Source organism: Etheostoma cragini, chromosome 15 (genome assembly GCF_013103735.1).
Source record: "Etheostoma cragini isolate CJK2018 chromosome 15, CSU_Ecrag_1.0, whole genome shotgun sequence".
NCBI lineage: Eukaryota > Metazoa > Chordata > Actinopteri > Perciformes > Percidae > Etheostoma > Etheostoma cragini.
The window spans coordinates 2,677,886-2,701,428 of record NC_048421.1 but is presented as its reverse complement, the minus strand read 5'-3'; the positions used below and the strand labels follow the sequence as shown (position 1 = coordinate 2,701,428).

Genomic DNA, 23,543 nt, shown 5'->3' with positions numbered 1-23,543 from the left:
CCTGACTGCTAACACTGGTAATCCAGTTAAGGCAATTTGACAGAGGTGGCAATCTTTTAGCACGTTACGTTAATCCACCATATGCGCCGCCTTCATCAACAGAGCTAGACTGCCTCTGGATAATTACTAGAGGTCTCCTGAGGACACGTCTTCTTCCTGCTCTCATGTGTTGAGATCTGTCAAACTGCACAACATAATGTTGATCATCTGCTGCTGTGATTTTTTTTCCCCCTAAAGTCAATCCTCTTTACATGGGCATAATGAAACCCACTTATTCTCCTCTTTTTCAGTTTCATGTCTTTCTTTGCTTCAAAATATTGCATTTCTGAACTTCACCACATCTTTAATTCAACCTGCAATCTGCTTATTCACCACATTTTCTCCATTTTTAATTTGCGACATCAAATTAAATTCCATTGCTAGCACAGGATAAGTAGAAATTGTAATAGTTTTTCTTCCTCACTCGTGTTCAAAGTCTTTTCATTTATCTATTCAATCTGTTCCTTTGTGTCCATTTTAGTTTTTAGCTCGCAACACACACATGCAGATCTGCATTAAAGCCGACATTATCATGAAAGTCATCCTCATCTGAATTCTTGCATTGTCTTGCTCAAAGTTGACTTGACTCGTTTGATCTATAACCAGCACACAAATTGTAGCCGTTACCATGGAAACATGATTAATGTGGACAGTAGCTTTTTAACAATGTCATCAGCAAGCCATGTCAATTAAGTTCTTACCTGTTGTCACAGATATCCCAAGAGGCCACCGCAGATCTCCGCTTAGAAAGAGTGCTTCTTGTCTTCTGTTAGTGAAGCTGGTTGTTTGTGTTGGGCTTTTATATCTTCACCTCTAATCCCCTCACCACCCTCTTCTTTCCAGTTCTCCTCCTCCCCCTGTCTGACTATAATTGTCCTTGTTCCCAATACCCCGCCTGCTGCCCTCCCCTTAACTGCCATGGCAGAGAGCCGGTGCAACCCACTGGGTAGACGGTGTCAAAGATCAATCTGGAAGGATTTGATGGGGCTTATCCCTCCAAACCTCAGCCCGCCTGCGTTCAGCTTCGCTGTGCGGAGACGGCCTGCTGTCATTTCAGGTCCATGTGAGATGCTGTTTTCAAGTAGAGGGTGTGGAGCCCAGCTGTGAACAAACTCTCGTTCCATTACAGTTAAATGTAGATTCTTGTGACTTTGTATTTGATACAAACCAAAAAGAAGCTCAGTACAATAAAATTCTCTCTCTATTAAAAGTTGCATGTTTGATCGTGAATTAGAGGACATGTTTAGTACTTAATATTTAGATTTTGATAAATCATTGCCTTCATCAGGTTTTTGCTCTGGGCCGAAGAACTCAAGCTGGCGGACAGATGAAAGTGTCCAAAAAGTGTCAAACACGGTCAAACATCACCTTTTTTTAAATTATTTTTCATGTTGTCCTCGGGTCATATTTATCAGTGTTCCTATATCAATCTTCTTTTTAATTACCCAAAATAACATGATTTATTCCCCACGACGCTATTTGGCAAATCACAGAGTGGAATAACTTTTACTCAATACTATTTCAAAACCACTTGATTTTTTTTAAATGCTATAAAATTGAAGAGATTTCTTCTCCACTTTCATTATTTTTGAGGTGTCTTATTCCTTTAATTTTAGTCTAAATAGTTCCTAATTTCTGCTTTTCTAATGTTCTAATGGTTTATTGACCATAAATACCAATAATACCTGTAAAACTTAAAAAAAAAAAAGTTAATAAGTTAGTGTTACGTAGTGTTGAAAACGTCAAAAAAAGTGACATTGAAAAAAAGAGTCAAAAGTGTTGAAAAAAGAGACAAAAACTTAAGAAAAAGTTAAAAAACGTCAATAAAATGCGTCAACAAAAGTGTTAAGTGCTCCTCGTGTTCCAAACATGTCTTCCAGTTGCTTGGTTGTTATGTAATAGTTATTTACATCACTATTTGTGTCCGAGCGTCACAGCACGGGTTCGGGGCTGCTGCTCGGAGGGAGGTGGAGCCGGATTGGGCGGGCCAGTGGTGTAGTAAATTATGTGATTAACTCCAGTCACGTAACTACATCTAACGTTTCTTACTGGACACAAACAAACTGAACAAGTAGATGCTCCAGTTGCCTTCGACTTGCGTCTAGATAGTTTAGATTATTTACTTCTTCCTTGGACAATGTGGATACAAATCCTCATAGAACAGTAGCTATCTTTTCAGTAGTTAAGGAAAAGTTAAATGTAAGACCATAAAAAAAAAAAGTACCATGCCTGATCCGTGCACGTTAATGTTTGTGTGTGGAAAATCTTAAGGGAGGAATCCGGATTAGTTTGTTTGGAAGCGGGACAAGTACTGAGACAAAGCCATGACATAACCGCAGAGCGCTGTTGGGAAGTTATGTAAGCACACCTTTCAGTCCAAATTCTTCAAAGGAAGCGCTTTTTTAAACTCACCATCTCACAAAGACACAGGAAAGATCCTTGTTTCCTCCTCTTGTTCTTCCCTTTTCCTTTGCGTTCTATCTTGAATTCTTATTAGAGCCCGGGCGATATATCGGCGGGCCGATATTATTGGCCGATATTAGGTATTTCCAGATATATTGTTATTGGCATTTATAATGGCGGATTTGAAATATTCATTCATCAGAATCATTTATGAATTAATATTTCAAAAAATAAAAACAGACGGTTAACCATGTTATGAGTGTTGGTGTTGCATAGTCTGTTCACCAGAGGGCGCTCTACAACGTCCCCGTTGGCAACGCTGAATTTTTTTTGTTAATGTGTTTTTGAACTTTAACTTTCATATCTTAAGTTTGTATTTTTATGCATTTTATTAATCAGAACTTTAATATATTTTAACGTTCTCTTGTCACAATAAAACAAATTATTATTATATTATTTTAGTGAGAACTCAAATAACTACAAATAACTAATGTTGCGAAATTTGTTTGTGTTTTGTAACGCATTTCTGGATTTATGTATTTAAAAAAAATATCGGCTGATATATTGACTATATTTATGTATTTGATTTTCAAATAATGAAATATTGGTATCAGCCTTTATCGTCCTTTATCAGTCAGGCTCTAATTCTTATCTCATACATTTAAAAAAATATATACATAATATATTGTATATGTTTTAAAGTTAGACAAAGCCAAGGTGACAGCTTCCCAATAACCTGCAGCCATGCTAGTGGCTCTGTGAGGCTGTAGCCACAGCAGTGCCTCAAGCTAAATGCTAACGTTCACATGCTAACATGGTGATGCTGACAGGCATAATGTTTGGCGTGTTAGCGTGCTGACATTTGCTAAATGACCCAGTGATGCCACTATGTTATTACATTTCATCCAGACCAGAGTTCATCGCAATCCATCCAACAGTTTTTTGAAATATTTCACTAAAAAACAACCACAAATGGGATCCTTATATAGTTTCCACTAGAGGAAAAGTCGTAAAAGCAGTAAGGAATAATCCTCCGGGCACATGAGTGTCTGTGCCAAATTTAATTAAGGAGACAAATTTCAGTCTGGACCACACCAATGGACATCGCCATCCCTGGACAGCAGCATGTGCATGATATGGCATAATACTCAACATTCCAACTACAGTACACATTTAATGGCTGTGGCATGCGTGTGTGTGTGTGTGTGTGTGTCTGTGTGTCAGTGTGTGTGTGTGTGTGACATGTTCGGCATCACAGGCAGCATTTTATTACAGCCTGTTAAACATCACCTAGAAGTATGACAAATCGGTTCATTCATGAAGTTAAATGAATTCCTGTGTGTGTTCAGAGGAAACCATGCTCTTTTTATGGCCACGCTCTCAGGCGTGAGGACCACCGTATACAGTACAGGCACTCTAGTAAGCTACATATGATCTGTTGGACGTATGGAGGTTGGCTTCCCGCTCCGCTAAAGAGACCAAGAGTGAGTATTCTTGGCATATGAAAGCACCTTTTTTTAAATCAAAAAGGGTCCAGACAGGAACCACAGTCTCAGTTTTGACTCAGATGCTGAACTCCCACTTTGTATCCAAGACAAATTTATATGTTTAAATTCTAAGTCATCTCCCCAAATATATCTATAGAGGGTCAGGAACTACACCAGACACACTAACATTCACTCAGCTTTCACTCCACCTCTGATTTTGCTTTGATCCTCTCGGCACCCACCAAAGGTGAAACGTAAGCTGATTCCCAGCAGCTTTGTGTGGCTAAATAATGACCCATCTAGTGTCTGTGATTACAGTAGGATGGGGGAAATAGTGGTCATAAAGATGGGTGGAGAGAGATACGTTCCTAACACTTATATTTCTGCATGTACTTAGCCACATTTGAGAAAAAACGTCAAAGAATTGATCTTGTGATAGCATTTTTTAGATGAAAACTTCACCGTCACCATTGAAATATTTTTGAAGCCAGATAAGTTAAAATCTCAGTATAAATGTGTCTATAATGTCTACACATGTCTTAACGTGTAATAAAATGTCTGTCCCATGTGAATCTGGGCAAAGCGCTCCGACCGTGTGGTTTGTTGATGAACATGATGCCAGACGGAGGTGGACCGTTACTGGTGTTAAGTAGAGCAAGTTCAGAGAGCAACGACAGATTACACACAGCCTACCTGAAACACATGCGTGCTTACCAGTCATACACTAAGTCAGTGCTTCCCAACCTTATTTCTTCACATGTATGCCCACAGCCCCATAAAGCAGCCCTGCAAAACAACACCAGTCACGTTCCAAATATTTTACATTTATTGTATTTATTTTAAAATCTTATACAGTTGAACTGCAGTGTTAAGTTTGTGTTATTCTAGTTTGTGTTTGTCGTACTGGCAGTAGGCCAGATTTTTTTTTTCAATTGGTTATATGTTACTTTAGCTAACTATTGCAAGTGTTTATACGTTATTGTAGTTAACTGTTTTGGTTGTTAATTTGTTACTTGTAGCTAACTATTGCAAGTGTTTACCCGTCACTTTTAGCTATCTATTTCAACTGTTTGTCTATTACTTATCTAACTTTATCAACTGTTTGTGCGTTACTTTTAGCTAGCTATTTTACATTTCTCTGCTAGCATACTCATTTTCACTCACTCTCAATCGAACATAATTTACTAAATGAAAGTTAGCTGAGCCCCTTACACAATCTTGTCAACCTGATCTCACAAAATTACTCAAAACGAACCCGGCCCCTTAAGTTAAGGAAATGGTTGGGAGGAGGCTTACGTTTCACAATGAGACTGTTGGGTTTAGGAAAAGAAGAACCTGATGGTTGGCTTTAGAAAAACGTTAAACGGTTGGGTTTAGGATGTAGTAGCAGTAGTAAGGTTTGGCTTTTGTGTCTTTAATGATCAAAGTGCTGTCTCTAACAGATTTATTCATGTTCACCCATAATGTTTTTGTATGCGATTGAGTTCAGACTGATCCCTCATAAGGAGCTCCTGTTTCACATGAGACACTGCTGCGACTCCAGTGAGTTCAAAATATCTCAGCAAGGCTTTCAACCACAGCTGTAAGATGGGAGTCTCTTCTGGCTGGCTTTGGTAATCTTTGTCAAACATTTATTTCACGATCTTCTGATCCTCCAGACTAAAAAAACCGAGGCTAAATAAGCTTTATTGAGAGTCTCAGAGTATCATCCTGTTCAATCTCCTCTTAAAACCTACTCTTGTAAAGTTTCTTAATCTGTTGGCTCTGCAAGATCTATAATGCAGATCCCTGCTGTTGTTGTTGTTGCATTAATATTAGATATTAAAATCTTAACAACCCTGCTTTTGCAAGTCATTTTAATCCCAGTTCAGTCAGTCAATATTCGCAGGCCTCTCCTCTCCCTTTCGGTTAAAATTCTGTGGCATGGCTAACAGAAAGTGACTTTAAAATGCAACTAATGATTTTGCTCGTTCATGCAAACACACATTATGCATTTTCATTTCCCATCTGCCACGCTTCTTTAAGCTTTGAAGTGTAAAATAACTTCGCCTAAATCTTTTACTTTAAAGGCAACCAGCAAATTTCTTTTATGTATGCATTTGCCTGTAGTAAATATATTCATTTTCTTTTTGATTAATATGATTTTTTCATAAACTTTACATTTCCCATTAAAAGCACTCCAATTTCATGGTAATCTCTGTTGTTGAATAAGCATTTAAAAAACATGCTTGTGTTCCTCGAGTCATCATGTCATAGTGTTGATTTAGTGACATGATGACTGAGGAACTTTGTGTACAGTGTTTCATGGCTTCATTTTACCAGTTTACCTTCCAAAATGAACACATTTTCATTGCAGTAACAAATGATAGATGGATAGATGGATGGATTATTGTCGTTTGGTATTTCTGTTTTTGGTAACTTTCCATGGAGGCTGGGAATTATCCTGTGTGTCAGAGTGACGTAAGACTTTAAGCCAGTGTGCTGCACTAATTGGAGACTGGGAAGAATTCTCTGAAGTGCAGATTGACCTGAATCTCATTTGGCTTATGTCGTTTGTCGTCATGAGGCGTTTCTCAAAAACATTTTCAGGAACTGTTTATGTCTCATCTTCCTTTTTTTTAAAGCACGGATACTTTGTAAAGAATGTCTTCTCATATATGTCCTTTTAAGTTGTTTCTATCAGTGTATTTGTCCATAGTTCAAAGAGTCTGTCAGATGAAATTTATATAGAAGATATTTATAAAGTGTTTTTATCTTATTGCGAATTACTGTAATTGCTACAGTTGTGTGATTTGGTGTCATGTTAAATCACAAATGTCTCAACCATCAACACACTGAAGCTTGTTTCAGAAACGTGCTGTGTTTGCTGGACTTAACAGCTGCTAAGAGGATGATTGCAACCTGTTGGAAGCCACCTCATGACTTATCTGTTTGTTCATGGATCCTTTCTTTTTTGGATGTCGCGTACAGGGAACTTTCAACGACTCGTGTGGGTGGAGCCTCTGGGAAGACTTTGGAGACTTGGCACAGCGTTGCTGAGTCCTAGAACGCACTGCTGTAGCCTTTTCTTTTTGGTGTGTGTGTGATTGGTCCCTTGTCTTGTGTCTGCCTGTGTGTGTGTCTGTTTGTGTGTGGGATTGGTCCCTTGTCTTATGTCTGTCTGTTTCTGCATGTGTTGTTTTATCTCCTTCCCGTTTTTCCTCTCGGTGATTTTGTTGCCCTGGGACGCGTTCTTATGTCCCAGAGTGTTGTTGTTTGTGAATGTTACGTTTACATTATTACTTTTTCTGAATAGAAAAACTTAAATTTGATCACAAAAAAAAACATACTGAAACTTGTCATTAAAAAGTGTTCCTAACCACTTTGTGAAGTAAATCAATCTTACCCACTTTGTGAAAAAAAAAGAGTATTACCTTTTGATTCATCTGTGTGCAGATGCATTTTAATTAGAGCAAGAGTGTTCTTCCCTGGCTGCCACTTTGTCAAACTATCCTCCTTTTCCTCTGAAACCTCAAAGCAAGTCTCTAAAAATTGGGATTACGCTGCAGAACCTTCAAAGTTGAGTCACAGAAAGGGCCTCTCTGCCATAAAATCCTGTTATTTCACCGCCTCACAGACTGAGGCGAGCTGTGAGCTACATGTGCAGCAGCAAGTATGTGGGTGTGCAATTATGAATATGCCATATTTCAGTTGATGCAGGAAGGAAAACATAGCATAAAGAAAGAAAGAAGGCAGTGGACAACTTTGCTATCATGCAGCCTTTACAATAAAGTCAGAAAGACTCATGTCGCACAGAATATCCTGAATGCTATTTGTTAAACCCCAACCTTGGCTTTGATGTTATTTGAATCAGAAATGAAATCAAGGACAAAATGAGAATTCCTTCATAAGAAAACTTGGCTGATTGGTTTTTATTCTCATTGTGATGAAGAATGTTCTTGAACACACAGGATCGCACAAACAAGTCCAGTAAATGGGTGCAGGCTTGACCTTGGCTTTGATGTTCGACGAATCAGAAAGGTAACAGTACAGGATGTTGATAGTTTTAACTTTTTCTTTTTTCCACAGAGGTATACTCTTGCGTTTGAATATATTGAAAATAAACTGAGAAGTCCAGATATTTCTATAAAAATGCATAATTATGTGAAAAAGTTATATAAAGCCTTTTGCAAGTGTCATGCGGCTCCCTCAGGAGCCACATGATATCAAGTCCTCCAACCCATACGACCACATAGATTATTTTCTTCTACCCTACAAGATAAACCAGGATTTCCCACAGTGTTTACTAAATGAGCACTCCTACTGATGGCAACTGATGAACCCGTTCTCATACCTGAACGTGACGTTCATAGCTGGTTTACGCAAAAAATCTGGTTAAGTTTAGGAAAAGATTGTGTTTTGGTTTCAAAAATAAGTAGCCAATGCTTGTTATTTAACTTAACTTAAGTACTTAAAGTAGTGTTGTGTGTGTGACCTAACTTATGACTTAACATACTTGATAACTTGTGTACGTAAATTAAAATTAGTCGTTGGCTTTTGTTTTCACAAGGGTACGTACCATGTGACAGTCCTGTTTTTGTTTGACCCATCCTTTCTTTTTGAACTCCGGTGGTTAGCTGTCTCTCAGATCTCTGCAGGGTAAATCCAGACAGCTAGCTAGACTATCTGTCCAATCTGCGTTTTCTGTTGCACGACTAAAACAACTATTGAACTTACACTTGTTCCACCAAAACAGGTTCCTTTCCAAGGCTATGATGCAGAGGCACCGTGGCTCCATCCGGCCCGAGCCCGTTTTTCTCCCCTCCCTAAATGCTGTGTGGACTAGCCACGTCTGGCAAAGCGAGATTATAAATTAGGGTTGTGACGGTAACCACATCACCGCAATACCGGCGCCGACATGCCACTACCGCTTATATGTTTTACTCATTTTTTTGCTTTTTGCACGTGGAAGTTACAGGAGAACAGATATTGTGTGATATAAAATACAATGAAAGCATTAACCATTGTGTAGTTATCCCATTGACTGTCTTCTATCCTATATTCAAGAGTTTATGGAGAGGGGGAAAAAAGGTTTCTCGTCACTTCAGCTTTGCACATGAGGATGGGCAGTCTATTAAGCTGAGGTGGCCGTGGAGACTATAACATTAACGCTGCAGTGTTTAGCATTTTAGCCTGCATGCACGTTTTGTAGCTTTTTACAGAGGATGTGGTCCTGATGGCATCATCCGCTGGAGCTGCTCCCCCCACAACCAGATAAACGGATGAAAATGGATGGATGGACAATCTGGTGAGGCTCCATTTGTATACTTGCTATGAGTGACATGAGATATGAGGTGATATGTAGACCCGATGCAAAACAAATTGCAACTCTTTTTATATTAGTTACAAATCGAACATTTTGAGGGCAATCACACTATCTCATCCCACTTATCACAAAGTACACCAAGATGGTCTTAAACATGTGAGTTTACTTAGATTAAAGCCTAACATCTCATAGTAGAACTTACATTGAAAATGCTTGTGCTGCTTATATTGAAGGAGACATATGTCTACTGGATGGGAATCGTGGGGTTTCCAGCGAGTTCTTCTCATACACAAAGTGTCTGATCTGTAAATATATGCAGTAATCGTTGTTTGATATATGGTGCTGAGCTTTCTGTGATTCAAATGTTTTCAATCTTTTTCTCAAAGAGGTCAAAGATTCTAACAACACCTGTTTTTGGCCAAGGTGTAACATTTGGACCCATTCTATGTGGGGAAAGCTCAGGATTATCCTTCAGTGTTGTGATAAGATTGAAAGGCTGAGTACTGTGGAGTATTTTTGTGAGTTTTCTCCAAGCACACAAAACATTTTTTATCAAAAGGTTGTTTTTAATAGGCAGTTCTTTCTGGCTTAAAGATGACATCATTTACTGAGCAGAGAATACAATATTTGGATGAGGGGTATAACCTAACCTAACTGAAATTGACCTAACCTAACCTAATTGAAGCTTAGCAAATAAGAAAAATATTACATGAGTAAAAGGCTGCTTAATCTTCATTCCTCAAAAGCTTCCAGCCTCCTAGGCATTATCATGTCACCATAACAAATACATGATTTTTCATCTGTTTTCCTCATAACTTACATTACAATTGATCACTCGCTGAGCACACAGCGGCATGTAGCTGTGGTGAGAAACATGTGAAACATATAACACAACATAATGTTGAAGAACATCTGCATCACTCGCATCATGTGTGCGACTCACAAAGGGCCAAATATGTTCAGAGATGAGAGAGCTAATCACTGAGAATAAACTTGACCTCACGAGGGAAGCGTTTGGTTTTTTCATCCTCCTGGAAAAAAAAGCTCTCACACTTTGGGATGCCCACGTTGTTCTAGTAGTCGAGCTAACTGCTCAGCGTGGGTGTAGAGCAACAGAGAAGTGTAGAAAGACAGGAGAGCAAAACAGACAAAGTGAGGTTGAAAGGAGAGGGACAGGTAGATTGGGTGAGGCTTTAATCTGGGCTTAAAGGCTTCAGTATTAAGGGAAAACACTTATTAGATTGGAACGGTGAGCATTTTATCCTCAGAGGGAAAGACTAATTGGATATCACCAAATCAGAGATGCTGACGTTGTCATGACACCGGACAAGTTAGAGGCAGTGGCTGACGCTCGCACTGGCTTAAAAGCAATGGAAACGGCTTTAATAGCAATTAAAAGAGGCCGAGGCAACCCAGAAACACACATTAACATGAACACACACTTATGTATATGCTACTGTGGCCAAGTGCTACATGGTTTTATCAAGCTCACATACACACATTATACCAAATTATACATGTTAAGGGATTGCTGTGCGTCTGTGTGTTGGCATGTGTAACACGTCAGGGAAATTAATAATTAGATTCCTCCCTGCCTGCATATCACACAAATCTCAAGCATTGCCTGCAAATCAGTCCCCAACACTGCTACGAAAAGCTGTGAGGTAACCAGGAGAAAGAAATGTGAGAGCAAAAGGGCAGAACAGATAAAAAAACCCGTCTGAATGCAGAAAGGAGCGATGAAAGATTGCAGGTTCAATTGAGTAGAAATGAGGAAGCAAAAGGTTATTCAGCATAGAAAGTGCTCAGAGGCATCCCTCCGCTCTCGCTCTGCACACCAGGGGGAAATCAGTCCTCTGAGCTGATGTGATTTTATATTCAGCGCTGCCACACGCTCATGTTTTCAGTCTCATATCCCACGTAGTGAGACTAGAGCAGCCCTCTGTTGCCTTGAATTTTACATTGCGCGTTTCCTGCGTTTGCCTGCAGACCTAATAAATGGGGCATTCATTTCTGGATTGGAATGAAAAGGAATGGTACATGAAAAGGAAAAGTTTATTCATGTTCTTCTTTTTTCAACAGCCACATATTTTCTAGATTTAAAAAAAAAAAGGAAAGGAAATTAATGAGTAAGCTGATCAAGGTCTGTTTCATTACTGATCTGTATACGCCAAATATGTTTAGCTGTTGTTATGTTTTTTTTTTCTTACTGCTATAAACATCCGGAGAGCTTTTAATGGAAACATCTGTCCAAAGATCTTTTGAGTGCGCTGGACACGAGTCAAGGTCGATCCACAAACAACACTCAATAGCTGGAACAACCACAAGAGAATAGCTGTCTAACCACAGACACACACACACACACACGTTTGGATGGATCACAGTGCCTGTTTTTGCCACATAACTTGATATACTGTTAATGAGCAAGATTAATGCCTATTTCTTTGTTTATGTCGTCGCTCGCAGCCCATAAATTCTCAATCTGTCGAGCTTCATTATTCAGCTCCATGTGTGTACAAGGCAGAGCACGCCTTTGGCTAGCTAGACATCCCATTCCAGCTCACAGTGTAGTAATGTGCTCATTAATACTTAACTGAGTCTATAACAATGTGATGCTGCGATTGCAGTTAGGCGGTCATTAAAAGCTGATGGAGCCAGGGGAATACACATTATAGATCCTATATGTTGTGAGAGGCTGTGAGATGATAAAATCGACCTTGTGCCGAGCATTTTATATCAGAAAACAAACCCTGTGACCTCATAAAGCACACTTGGAGTCTGGTCCATGAACATGTCTCTCTAACTCAATAAAAAGCTCTGCCTAGAAGTCCAGTGCTAGATACGGCGTGAAGAGGCTGAGAGTCCTTTATTATTATTAAGTGTGTGCCAACCAAAGCCGACCCAGTATTTGTTTTTAAAGCGCTGCTTTATGAAAATAGAACCTGCATCCCCGTCTTTTTTTGATGATGGTGTTTAATGCAGAGGAGTTTATGTGTGGATCTGCGGAGGCAGAACCTGCAAATTGTCACTGAAAAAGAAACCGACACAAAACAAATCCCAAGAGACACAAAACTACTACAAAGAGACACAAAATGACTACAAAGAGACACAAAACTACTACAAAGAGACACAAAATGACTACAAAGAGACACAAAACAAATCCAAAGAGACACAAAGTGACTGCAAAGAGACAAAACCAACTACAACGAGACACAAAACACTACAAAGAGATAACAAATTACAATAATGAGACAAGTAACGACTACAAAGAGACTAAATGACTACAGAGAGATACAAAAATACACAAAGCTACTACAAAGCCACACCTAATACTACAAAAAGACACAAAATGAACACAAAGAGAAAGGAAAAAAACCAACAACAAAACCAACAATCTTGGGCTTGCACGATTTGGGGAAAAATATGAGTCATCATTTTGCAACCCTTGTGTTGTCCTCCCGGGTCAAAAACGGACAAAGATTTGACATTTTTGTCCCTTTTTCAGACTTTTATTTTAGTTTTCACTAACACTACTTTACTCCTACTAGTTTTACACTACCTTTTGGAATTCATAGTCAATAACCCTCATTTATATAGAATTATACCTAATAATTATGAATTATTTTGACTAATAGTTAATATCAGAGGAACGTACAGATGAGCTAAGTCAGGAGTGAAAGGGATCAATTGTATTTGCAAATACCAATCCATTTTTTGTGGTAATTTGGTTAAAAAGGAACCCATATTTCATATACAGACATTTTTTAAAGGGGTCAAATTTGACCCGAGGACAACAGGAGTTAAACTTAGAATTCATATCACAATTCTCTGCCATGATTTTTCTCTCACAAAGAGTAATGTTTATTGCACACATGAACCATGACAAAACAAATTGGCCGTACCAAACATAGATTCTTTTTGGCACCCATAGCACGTTGCACATCACCATAAGCATGGAAACATAGAGGCTCCAATGAAGAGAAGGGAGAGCCTTGCAGCACTTGGGAGCACTTTAAAACCTATTTTATAAGTAGTATTAGTATTTGGTGGTAGTATTTTAAAGTAGTAGCATTTGTGAAGCAGTCGGCTTGTAAAAAATTCAATGAGAATCAAAATCATAAAAAAAGTCCATTCAAATTTAAATTGCGTGTGAATCAAGAATTGGATTTATTTATTTTTTAGATTATTTTTTGGGCTTTACCGCCTTTATTGGACAGGGCAGCTAAGTGAGAAAAGGGAGAGAGGGAAGACATGCACAGGTTGGACTCGAACCCTGGACCTCTGCATCAAGGCATAAACCTCTAAGTACACGTGACCGCTACCAACTGAGACAGACCGGCCACAAGACTGCGATTTTAAAACGATTTATTGTGTAGGCCCAAACAATCAGACACAAAACAACTACAAAGAGACACACATGTTCTCTACACTACAGCTAGAACCTTAACAGACTCGTCTGAACCCAGATCAGCTGGGGGCATGTGGTGGTTTCCCTCGAGTCCCTGACTGTTACAATGTGCCGCCACACAGCAGCAAAGAAAGACTGAGTGAGAACGAGTTCCTTCAGAAAACAAAGTACGAGAATACTTAGGAGGAAAAAGCGAGATGGGGAATAAAGAAGGGATGTTACAGCTTCCTGCAAGAGGGAAAGGAGGTAATTCTTCAGACCGTGCTCAGAGAGAAGAGAGTAGGCGAGATAAGGGAAGAGCACTTCCTACCCCTCCCCTGTTACCACTGTCAGGGCTAATTTCTCATTACCAGTCTTAGCTGGCGGCTCTCGTGCAGTCAGGGAGAGGTCAGGAAGGCTCCAGAGAGACAGGCCAACAGTGAGGCTCTCATTGAGCTTCATAGCATATAATTCCAGAGACCTGGAAAGACTGAGTAATGGTCTCAGAAGAGGATTCATGAGCTTTCATACACCTTGTTGTGGGAACTGAAGTATGTGTAACTCTCGCATGAATATTCCCATTGTTGTTGTTTTAAAGTGAGCAGAGAAGCCAAAATGTGTCAGAAATTGAGACTTCTCATGCCCACCAATGTCTGCCCTACTCCAAGGGAAATGTGTGATATTTAATTTGCTTCAGGAGAAAGTGTACAGGAAATGGAGCTTTAAATGAAGAATAACTGCATTGGCAACAAACTACAAGCAGGAGACAGAGACCAACAGAGAAGCCCAAAAATACAAATAAATGAGTTGCTCTCATAAAGTGTGAACTCACTCATTTGGATAGGGGCCATATGTTTTTAAACATAGTAAATTGATGCTTTATTTTGTATGTTTAATACATGTTTCAGTCCATGATGATGTCGTTACAGCTGGTAGGCACTCGTTTATCCCTGCAGGGGGCAGAGGAGTCTCACTCAGCAGAGCAGTGTAGCAGGTGAAACCCTCTACTTTAGTGTACAGTTTATTGATTAGTTAAAATATTTTTTTCATATTCATGACAAAAAGAAAATAATTTCAGATTCCAGCTACTTAAATGTGAATATTTTCCAGTTTCTCCGCTTCTCTGTGACACTAAATTTATTTTTTGAGTTGTAAAAAAAAAAAAGACGTTTGAGGACGTCATCTGGGGCTTTGGAAAACACTGATTGACATTTTTTCCCATTTTATGACCTTTTATAGATCAAATAGCTAATTGATTAGTCGAGAAAATAATCAACAGACTAATTAACTATGAAATAAATCGTAAGTTGCAGCCCTACTTTAGTGTTTGGTCAGTCACTGTGTGGGAGAGAGTGAAAGAGGACAGATTACTTTGGTTTCACACTGCAGTGTGTCTGACCACAGCTCGGCATCACACACACTTCATGCATACCAGAGTCAGTTTTAAATAAAGTAGGTGGTAATGTGGGTGGGTGGTTCTCTCGGCGAGTTAACTTCTAATCCTCTGTGCCATGTGATCGGGGCTTCAGCTGCGGTACATAGGTGCTCCTCTGCAAAGGCCTGAGCTTATGCAAAATGGCTTAATATATAGTGTACCAATACACATTGTTACAGACCCATGTTATATTCCGCTGATCAAACCTCTAACTGATTTACAACATACAGTCTATGATGAATGCCACATCTGGTCAACAGTATTATCTAGATGCTATATCTGTAACCACAAGAGGACACACAAAAAACAACTTCACAGCAACAGAACATTGAAATGTATCATCTGCTTTTCAAGTTGTTATGTGCTGTGTTTTGTACCTGGCTAATGTACAAATATTGAACCAATATTTATTGGTGTTTCAACTCTGGTTTGGTCCATCAAAATTATATGCTGTAAAATATAACTTGTGAGTTAGTTTAACTTCTTAAAGATCCTATTTTTTAAAAAGCTAGATTTCCATGTATTTTTTTGGTGCCATATAAATACAGTGAAAGTATCAAAATGCTTAATCCACAAAGAAATGCACATAGTCCGTATTCAGAAACGGTGCCTTTAAACCAGCCATCAGGGCATCCTTTTAGCTGTTGTGATGTCACAACTACACTATGTATATGTAGAAAGTATTGCTACTGTGCCGTTATCGTCATTCCCCGGCTGCAGTGATGGAGCAGAGACTCAAAGGTGCAGACATTTGGAGAAGGCTGGGCTTTTTTGGGAGGATTAAAAAGACCAGCGCGTTAACGGAGAGTTTCAGACAGGGACAACATATGAAAAAATATGATTTTTTTTTTAATTGAACATAGGTAAACCCAGGTATTTATCCACTATGGGGTCATTGTTTTTCACATGAGGGCAAAAGTGAGTGTTTGTTTAATTTCCTGGGAAGAGATGACAGGTCAGTACAAGCTGGGTTTCCCTACCGTTCAGTCAGAACTGATGAAGTCTCTCAGATGAGAGACAAAACGTCTTCATAGCGCCTTTAACCGAGTCCACTAACCCTTGATGAGAGCCTTCGGAAGCAAGTCCTGAAATGTGTCCGAAAATGAAAACTTTAAATCAATAAAACTTCATCTCTCACACTTACTGTTAAGGGAACACTAGGGAACTTTTCCCGCTTCAGTCCTCCTATAGGTTGCAAGCAGAATTGTCCAGGTCTGTGTACAGGTGAACAGATCCGCTACCCGATCTGGTTAACTTGCATAGGGCGGTTATAGAGAGCCATAAAGCGAGTGCAGAAGGGCCGTTCACCCTGTGACGTGTACATGAACCACTGAAAAGATTTTAGAAACTAAATGTTCTCTAGTGTTGCTTTAAAGAACGGGCTACTCAGCACTCCAGATTTTGGAACTTTATTCTGGCCTGGTCATTCGGGGACACAGATCTAGTACGTTTTTTCTATGAGGCAGTGCTATCCTAAAATAAGATTTACAGCTGACAGAATGTGAGTCTGAAGGAAGCTGAAGGGGTTGATGGGCGCGACTGCCGGGCCCCGTGGCATCCTGTCACTCTGTACCACTGGCTGACTGCATCTCACAACTCAGTTGCAGACAATGTGTTGCTTGGCCCGTTGTGTTAGCGGCTGCATACATACGATTTCACTGACCACTTTTAAAAACCACTAAGAGACAGAAAAGCTAGAGGGCCGCGGTAAAAGAAAGATGGAAAAAAGATAGAGAAAGAGATGGCGACACACAAATACCTTATTTCCAATGCATGATTTGGCTCGACTCAACTCTTTGATTCATATTGGTACCAGGTGCTTTCTCTATTTCTATGCCACTGCAAAAGTTAACTCGTCAGTGTAGGGAGAAATGAATGGGAAATTTACTTCTGGAACCCAAGGCCTCTCGGATGAGGGGCGGTATTGCTATTGGACAAAGGTGATAATTTGGAGGTCCAAATTTTAATTCTGAACTTGACACAAAAAAAGTATTCAGCTTAATTTAGGCCATCAAACTAAAGGTCCCAGGATAGCCATACATTTTACAGCCGTATAAACCCTTTTATACCCTTTTACTTTTTTTTCTGGCAGGCAGACACAGCTTGGCTTAAAACCCAGCTGTAACATTAAGTTTAGAATCCTCAAAAGAACAAATGTGGATTTCAATACTTTTGACTTAAGCTTTGTATAATGAGCAGGGATACATGGCCAAGAAGAAACTGGATGCAGAACAACAATCAAGAATTGGAGAGAGGGTGAAAGTTGTAAGATGATAAAAAAAAGATAGAAGGGAAAATAAATGAGGTACTGGTTATAAGAAAGGGATACAGAAGGAAGAAAAAAAACTGTGGCGGCCAGTGTGTTTGCGGTCGTGCATAACAATCATTATGGGGTTCGAGTAAATTCCTCCACAGCAGATTACCCAGAGCCGAGCAATCTGCTGCGCTTTCATATTACTGAACTCATCGGCCTTTCACAAACAGAGCCGCCGTCTGTGATTGCTTGTTTGTGAATGCTATCTGATTGTGTGTCTGTGTGTGTGTGTGTGTGTGTGTGTGTGTGTGTGTGTGTTTGTGTGTGTGTGTGTGTGAGATTCCTGGCAGGAATAGGTGGGTGCTATCCGCATGCCCCGCAGGTCAGTTTGTTAGAGTTGGCACCACAGAAGAGCAATGGGGCACCAAAGTAAACAGCCCACAAAAACAAAAAAGTTGGATAGTGCTCTTATGAGAAATAGTGGCAGATTATATTGAGCTATGCGGCAACATAAACACATACACACACACACACGTGCAATGTCTTCTGAATTTACCCCAATTATTGACCCTCTGAAAATACTTTAGACATACACATGATACATATAATTGAGTCAGTTTAAAATGACAAATTCCAAACCTGCTCATAGCAGATTATGATACATTCTCAGAAACGGGTTTGTATGATATCGCAAGAATACATGTGCACACCAATTTGTGTGATATCCTACAAAATTAGGTGACCGAACTGTATGTCACACACCGCACATTTATAACCTAAGCTAATTTGCAATTCACGTCCCTAGATGATCCCTTTTTAAATACATTGCCTCAACATTTACATAAATGACAGTAGAGAACACAAACTCATCAATAGATACCTTACAATGCAAAACTCACAGGAAAAACCGACAAAACAAAGGCAATTAAAAGTTTACTTTATACAGGGTTTCATGTTGTGTAACTAATGGTATGTTGTGTATGTTTTAATTGTGTAAAAACTGGTTCCTGAGAACAGCCTGCAGATTTATATCAAGACTTCTAGATAGATGGGAGGTTTATTTGTGTTAAATGCGTGGGCTACAGATGAACGTGGTACAATCCTGTGAAACCACCTCTCACTGAAGCGTAAACCCAAAATCATGCAGGGCTCAACCTGAAGCCATTTTCCTACTGAAGCAAACTGGATCCTAATTGGGATTATGTGTACTTATGTGATCTCTCTGTAATAACAGGTTGGCTGCAGCTGCGAAAGATTATGGAGGGAAGAGGTGAGACTCAGACAGCCAGCTCTCTCAAATATCCACCAACACCCATCAGCTTGACAATTAGAAGATTTTTTTTGGAGAGAAGCATACTCTGGATGATGAGAGTGTTCAAATATTATGAGTCGTTTGTGCCCCATGGTCTGACATCCACTTCTTAACATTGATTAAGCATTAGCAAGTAGCAGTCCAAATATACTTACTGTCGCATAGTTGACAAATTACAAAAGACTTACAACTTTCAGACGGGTTTCTCACGTCACATCTGCGTCGTCAAGCTCAGTTTGCAGCTGCGCCTTAACGTTCAGCCATCACTGGAAAAGTGCTTCTAATATACTGGTAAAAGTAGGACATTAACCGGTTTTTGTGGAAGTCTATCGTAGTCCCGGTGGAAGAGGGGACTCCCCCTGAATATATGATTAGCCCCCCCTGGTGTCCATCCCCCCCGCCAATCCATCGGGCTAGAGTGCTGTCAATCTGACAATTGTGACTTCCATTGGATCAGAGTAATGTGACTTGTCTGCCTGCTTTGCCAATCTTCCTAGCCCTTGTCACATGACCAATTAATGTTTCCATGGCGACTATCCAAAATTCTGATACCATGAATTTACCTGATACCATGAACTTTAAAAAGTGGCAGACTGAGCATTTAGAAAATGTATTTGAGTTCAGCATAGAAACTTACTTCTGTTTTCTTAGTGCATCCCACCACGCAAGAGCTTTGAGGCATTTTTTGTTGATTGCTAGCAGATAGAATTATAAAGGAGGCACCTTGTGTTTTTTTATGTAAGCATTATGCATTCACGCTTCGGGCTTCCCCCATCTCCCTTCTGCACCAGGACTGCAATGCCACTAAATCAAAGTTTAAGTTAATGCCAAATCAATGTTTATTTTAAGAGTATTAAGGTCTTTTGGTCCTCCGTGTTTTTTTAGCACAGTATGGGGTTGGGGCTAAGAGTTAGTGGAGAGGTGAGGTTGGGCCTGATTATTCACCACTTGCCCAAACTGTATGTTTTGTTATATTCTGAATATTTTTAATAGGCGTCGAGGCTTCGGAGAGACTACAGAACAACGAATAACTAACAGGGAAGAACATCCTCCAATGCATTTCATCACAATTGACTTCCCAAAAAGAACGAGAGTAAAACTGTTTACCTGTGCACATGCAAAGATTTGGATTAAGATCAAATCCGTTAATACCAATAAACCACACTTGAAGATCCATGTGTCCTGCATGGTTATGCAACAGCCATAAATCTGCACATTGACATGTTGACGTTCATATGGCATAATTCACAGCCGCAGGACAACAGGGCCATCAGAGGACAGGACCGTCCTGGGTAATGTCTGTCTTTCACCCAGTCTGGCCATACTCCTCCATCCCACAAACACACAGACAGAGCCAGGGAACGAGCTTTACCTCACATGATGTCTTCTCTCTGAGTCACTTACGCCTTAACGTGTCTATTTATTTTTTCTAAAGTGAATCACGGCAATGAGCAATAACAAAACAGGATGTAAAAATAGAAAGGGAAATATCTCGTGCTCGCAGTTAAGGGCCAAACTCAAACTATTTGGGAGTTGTTGTTGAATTGGTGTGTTTTTTCGGTTCTGACCGCCAGCCACCGTATACACCTGCTCAACCACGGAGTTGGCCCAGACAAGTTTGACTTCGTGTTTTTGCAGACATTGTTTGGACAGTTAGCACATCTGTGGTCATGCCCTAATTATGACAGTTCATGCACTTTCCTTCAGCTGTTCACTGCATTCATTCTCCTGCCAAATGCTCATTTGTTCCTCCCATTCCTCTTTCTTCTTCCACAGACTTTTGCTATCATGATGTTAAGCCTCAATAGAGTCTGACCCAGTTACATTACCTCTCTAATGCCACATTGCGTCTGGCCCTTACTCCTACAGCACCTGCATGAATGAATTGGCCTTTTACCGCCTCCTGCTCCCGTAACAACTTCTCTCTTCAGCCAAAGTAGATGATTTGCACAGGTGAACTCTGTTAGTCACAACCATCATGCTCAGCTCCGTCGGGCGTATCCCATCCTGTTTTTCCCATTCCCTTCTGTTTTTCATTTATCTTTTATCTAAGCCCCTGGCATACTTCACTGCTTACCAAAAAAAAAAGTTCTGGCCCTGTCTTAAGGGCATTCATAACATTTCTCAAGGACCTTGATATTTTGTTGCACTGAAAAGACACGGAAAGGCTGAGGCTGGTAAAAGTAGGACATTAACTGCATAAGAGAGAGTGAGAAAAGGGAAAATAACTGAAGTTTGGCGGTAAAGAGAGCATAATGCACATGAGGGGAACATAAGAAATATGACTTTAGAGATGACATGAATAACAAAAAACATTTGGGAGGAGACGGGTGAAAGAAAATCCCAATTTGAACACTTTTTTCCATGCAATCACCCACGCCGCTTTTTCTCATTTGCCTCTCCTCTTGCCTTTTTCAGTTTAGGAACAAATGCAAAGTGCACTCTTTAAAATCTAGAAGAAAACAGTCCTCATTCAGATCCCCACCCCCATTGTGTTTGTATCTGCCTGTGGAAGTGGGACATTTAATATCTGTGATCAAACTGTTGCTCAGTGGTTCCAAAATTAATTAATAGGACAACATCACTAAATATGTATGCAGCTCCAGTGCCAAAAACATCTCAGAAACATGTGCTTTGTCTCTCTTTCTCTCTCTCTCTCTCTCTCTCTCTCTCTGTCTCTCTCTCTCTCTCTCTGTGTCCGCCACCTGAATTCCTTTCTTATCTGCCGGCAGGTTTTATCACCATCTTTATATCTGTCTTAATGTTTATCTGTCTGTCTGAGTCCCGCTGGTTCCGAGCAGAGCCGTTCCTTCCATTCTGGTTTGTTGACTGTTGGCGAGGGTCTGCTGCTTTCACACAGCTATTCACAGATGTTACCCTCTGAGCCAAATGTGATGTGGTGTTAGGTAACTCTTAGGTATACACCATGGGGAGGTTGTTCTGTGTGATTACAGGAACGTTACAACAGTGCGCAAAAGACCAGCTGAGAAGTAAGTCTGGAACAATGGCGGAACATTTCATCATCATATAGCCTTACATACAACGCATAGCTCATAACAAATTAACCTTCGCTACAGGAAAAAAACTCCTTCACGCTAGCAAGCCACCTGTTGTAAATGTCAAGTTTTAAAGAAAGTTTGTCTCACTGGGACATTTTGGGACCAATTAGTGGGATTACTGTGAACAAAGTAATATACTGGTTAGAGCACATGAGGTTTAACCATGTATCCAGCTAATTTAAATAGCTTTCTATATTGTGTGAACAGTTAATTTGATATTGTATGTGTACCCCATGTGGCGTTTTCCTTTGCGGGGTGCAAATGTTCCGCCAGAACAAAGTTCCGTCCAGAGACTATTTTGCCGAGCTGCCGTCGCTTTGTCCTGAGCTGAGCGCCCAACACGATTGTAATTGGTTTAAAGAAATGCAAAACAACCCTGAGCTCCTCCCCCTTCTATCTCAGAATGTATCTGTGGTGTAACCAGAACATCCTCCACAGTGCTGTGAAGACATTAAAGGGATGAGACATGCCAGAGCAAAGGTCCCAAATGGTGTTGTGTTATGTTGTTAGAATACCAGCAGTAATACAAGGTACTGATGGTTTTTATACTCACAAAACACACAGTCCATGGCCGACATGAGATCACAGCTTCCATTCACGAATGTTAAAGGGATAGTTCGCCCCCATATCTGCCTTTAAACAATGGTCAGTGTTGTCAGCTCTCTTTTTGTCAGAGATAAATGGGAGTCAAAAGGTGGAATCGGCCCCTGTTGTTTCTGTATGGATGGTTTTTTTATTTCATGCTGCCGTGCTGGCAAACAGCGGTGAATATTATCAGGTACCTGCCATGAGGCAGGTTAGATGTCCCCCTGCCAGCCTTCCCCTCACCCTCCTCTCTGTTTACCTCAGCTTGTTTTTCTCCCTTCCTTCTCCTCGCCTTTCCGACACCTACTGTATTTTTCGGTGAGGGTGTGGGAGTTGGGGAGAGAGTGAGCTAATACCCGGGTTGTCAGTATGAGAAGGGAGGAGAGAGAGGGCGAGGGCTAAGGGGATGGAGTTGGTGGGTAAAAATGAAGGGGTGGGGGGAAAGGAGGTGAGTATAAAAGCCTTGCTGTGAGGAATTAGGAAATATTCCTCGGGAGAAAATACCCACAGAGAGATATTCTCAAGACTTCTCACTCCATAATTATCTTTCCCGGTGAGTACATTAAAACAAATAATCTTAAAACTAATGAATGGTGAAAAGTAGTTCACATCTTTTAAACAATTCAAACTTTTTCACATTTTATTTATTAGCTGATGCATTTTTTGTGATGTTTTTAGAATTATGCTGCAATATGCAATCCTTGTAGTACAATAGACCTACAGTTCTCGTCTGTTTGGGTTAAGAGTGCTTCAGATGTAGCCTCGGCGTGATGCCCAGCATCATGCCTGTGGTGGTTTCCAGGGAGGGGGGTACATTTACCCCAGGAAAAATGAACCCACCAGGACCCCTACTAAGAGTCAGACAGCCATAAAACTGTGTAGACTCTGTTGTCAGCATCTTACAACACACACACACACACACACACACACACATACACACACTTATCCAGATGTCTTGCCAGTCTTTGTGAACTTTGGCCTGAGGCTCTCTGCTTCGCGCCCACTGTGAGTCTGGGTACGACTGTAAGCCAAGATAGGCCTGAGGGGATGATGTAAAGAGCTGTGTGTGTGTGTGTGTGTGAGTGTGTGTGAGAGAGAGAAAGAGAGAGAGAGAGTATGTGTTTGTGAGTTTTGTGCATGTTCGTGTTCAAAGCTGCTATTGATGGTGAGAAGGAGGTCTGCTAAAACAAACAGAAGATCAGGATGAAAGTGTGTGTGTGTGTGTGTGTGTGTGTGTGTGTGTGTGTGTGTGTGTGTGTGTGTGTGTGTGTGTGTGT

General features: G+C 40.3%; 2 protein-coding genes across 3 annotated transcripts in view; one reads left to right on the top strand and one right to left on the bottom strand.

The window, feature by feature from the left end:
• The window catches only part of LOC117957845 (retinal cone rhodopsin-sensitive cGMP 3',5'-cyclic phosphodiesterase subunit gamma-like), a 2,806-nt gene extending 1,859 nt beyond the window's left edge, over positions 1-947 (bottom strand). Inside the window, exon 1 of the mRNA XM_034893913.1 lies at positions 741-947. The gene's annotated coding sequence lies outside the window, so the exon portion shown is untranslated. The remainder of the gene's footprint in view (positions 1-740) is intronic.
• Positions 948-22,558: 21,611 nt separating this feature from the next.
• Positions 22,559-23,543, top strand: part of mgp (matrix Gla protein) — a 3,039-nt gene continuing 2,054 nt past the window's right edge. The window contains exon 1 of one of the 2 annotated variants that reach the window (XM_034893910.1): positions 22,559-22,819. The gene's annotated coding sequence lies outside the window, so the exon portion shown is untranslated. The remainder of the gene's footprint in view (positions 22,820-23,543) is intronic. The other variant, XM_034893911.1, reaches the window with a different exon arrangement.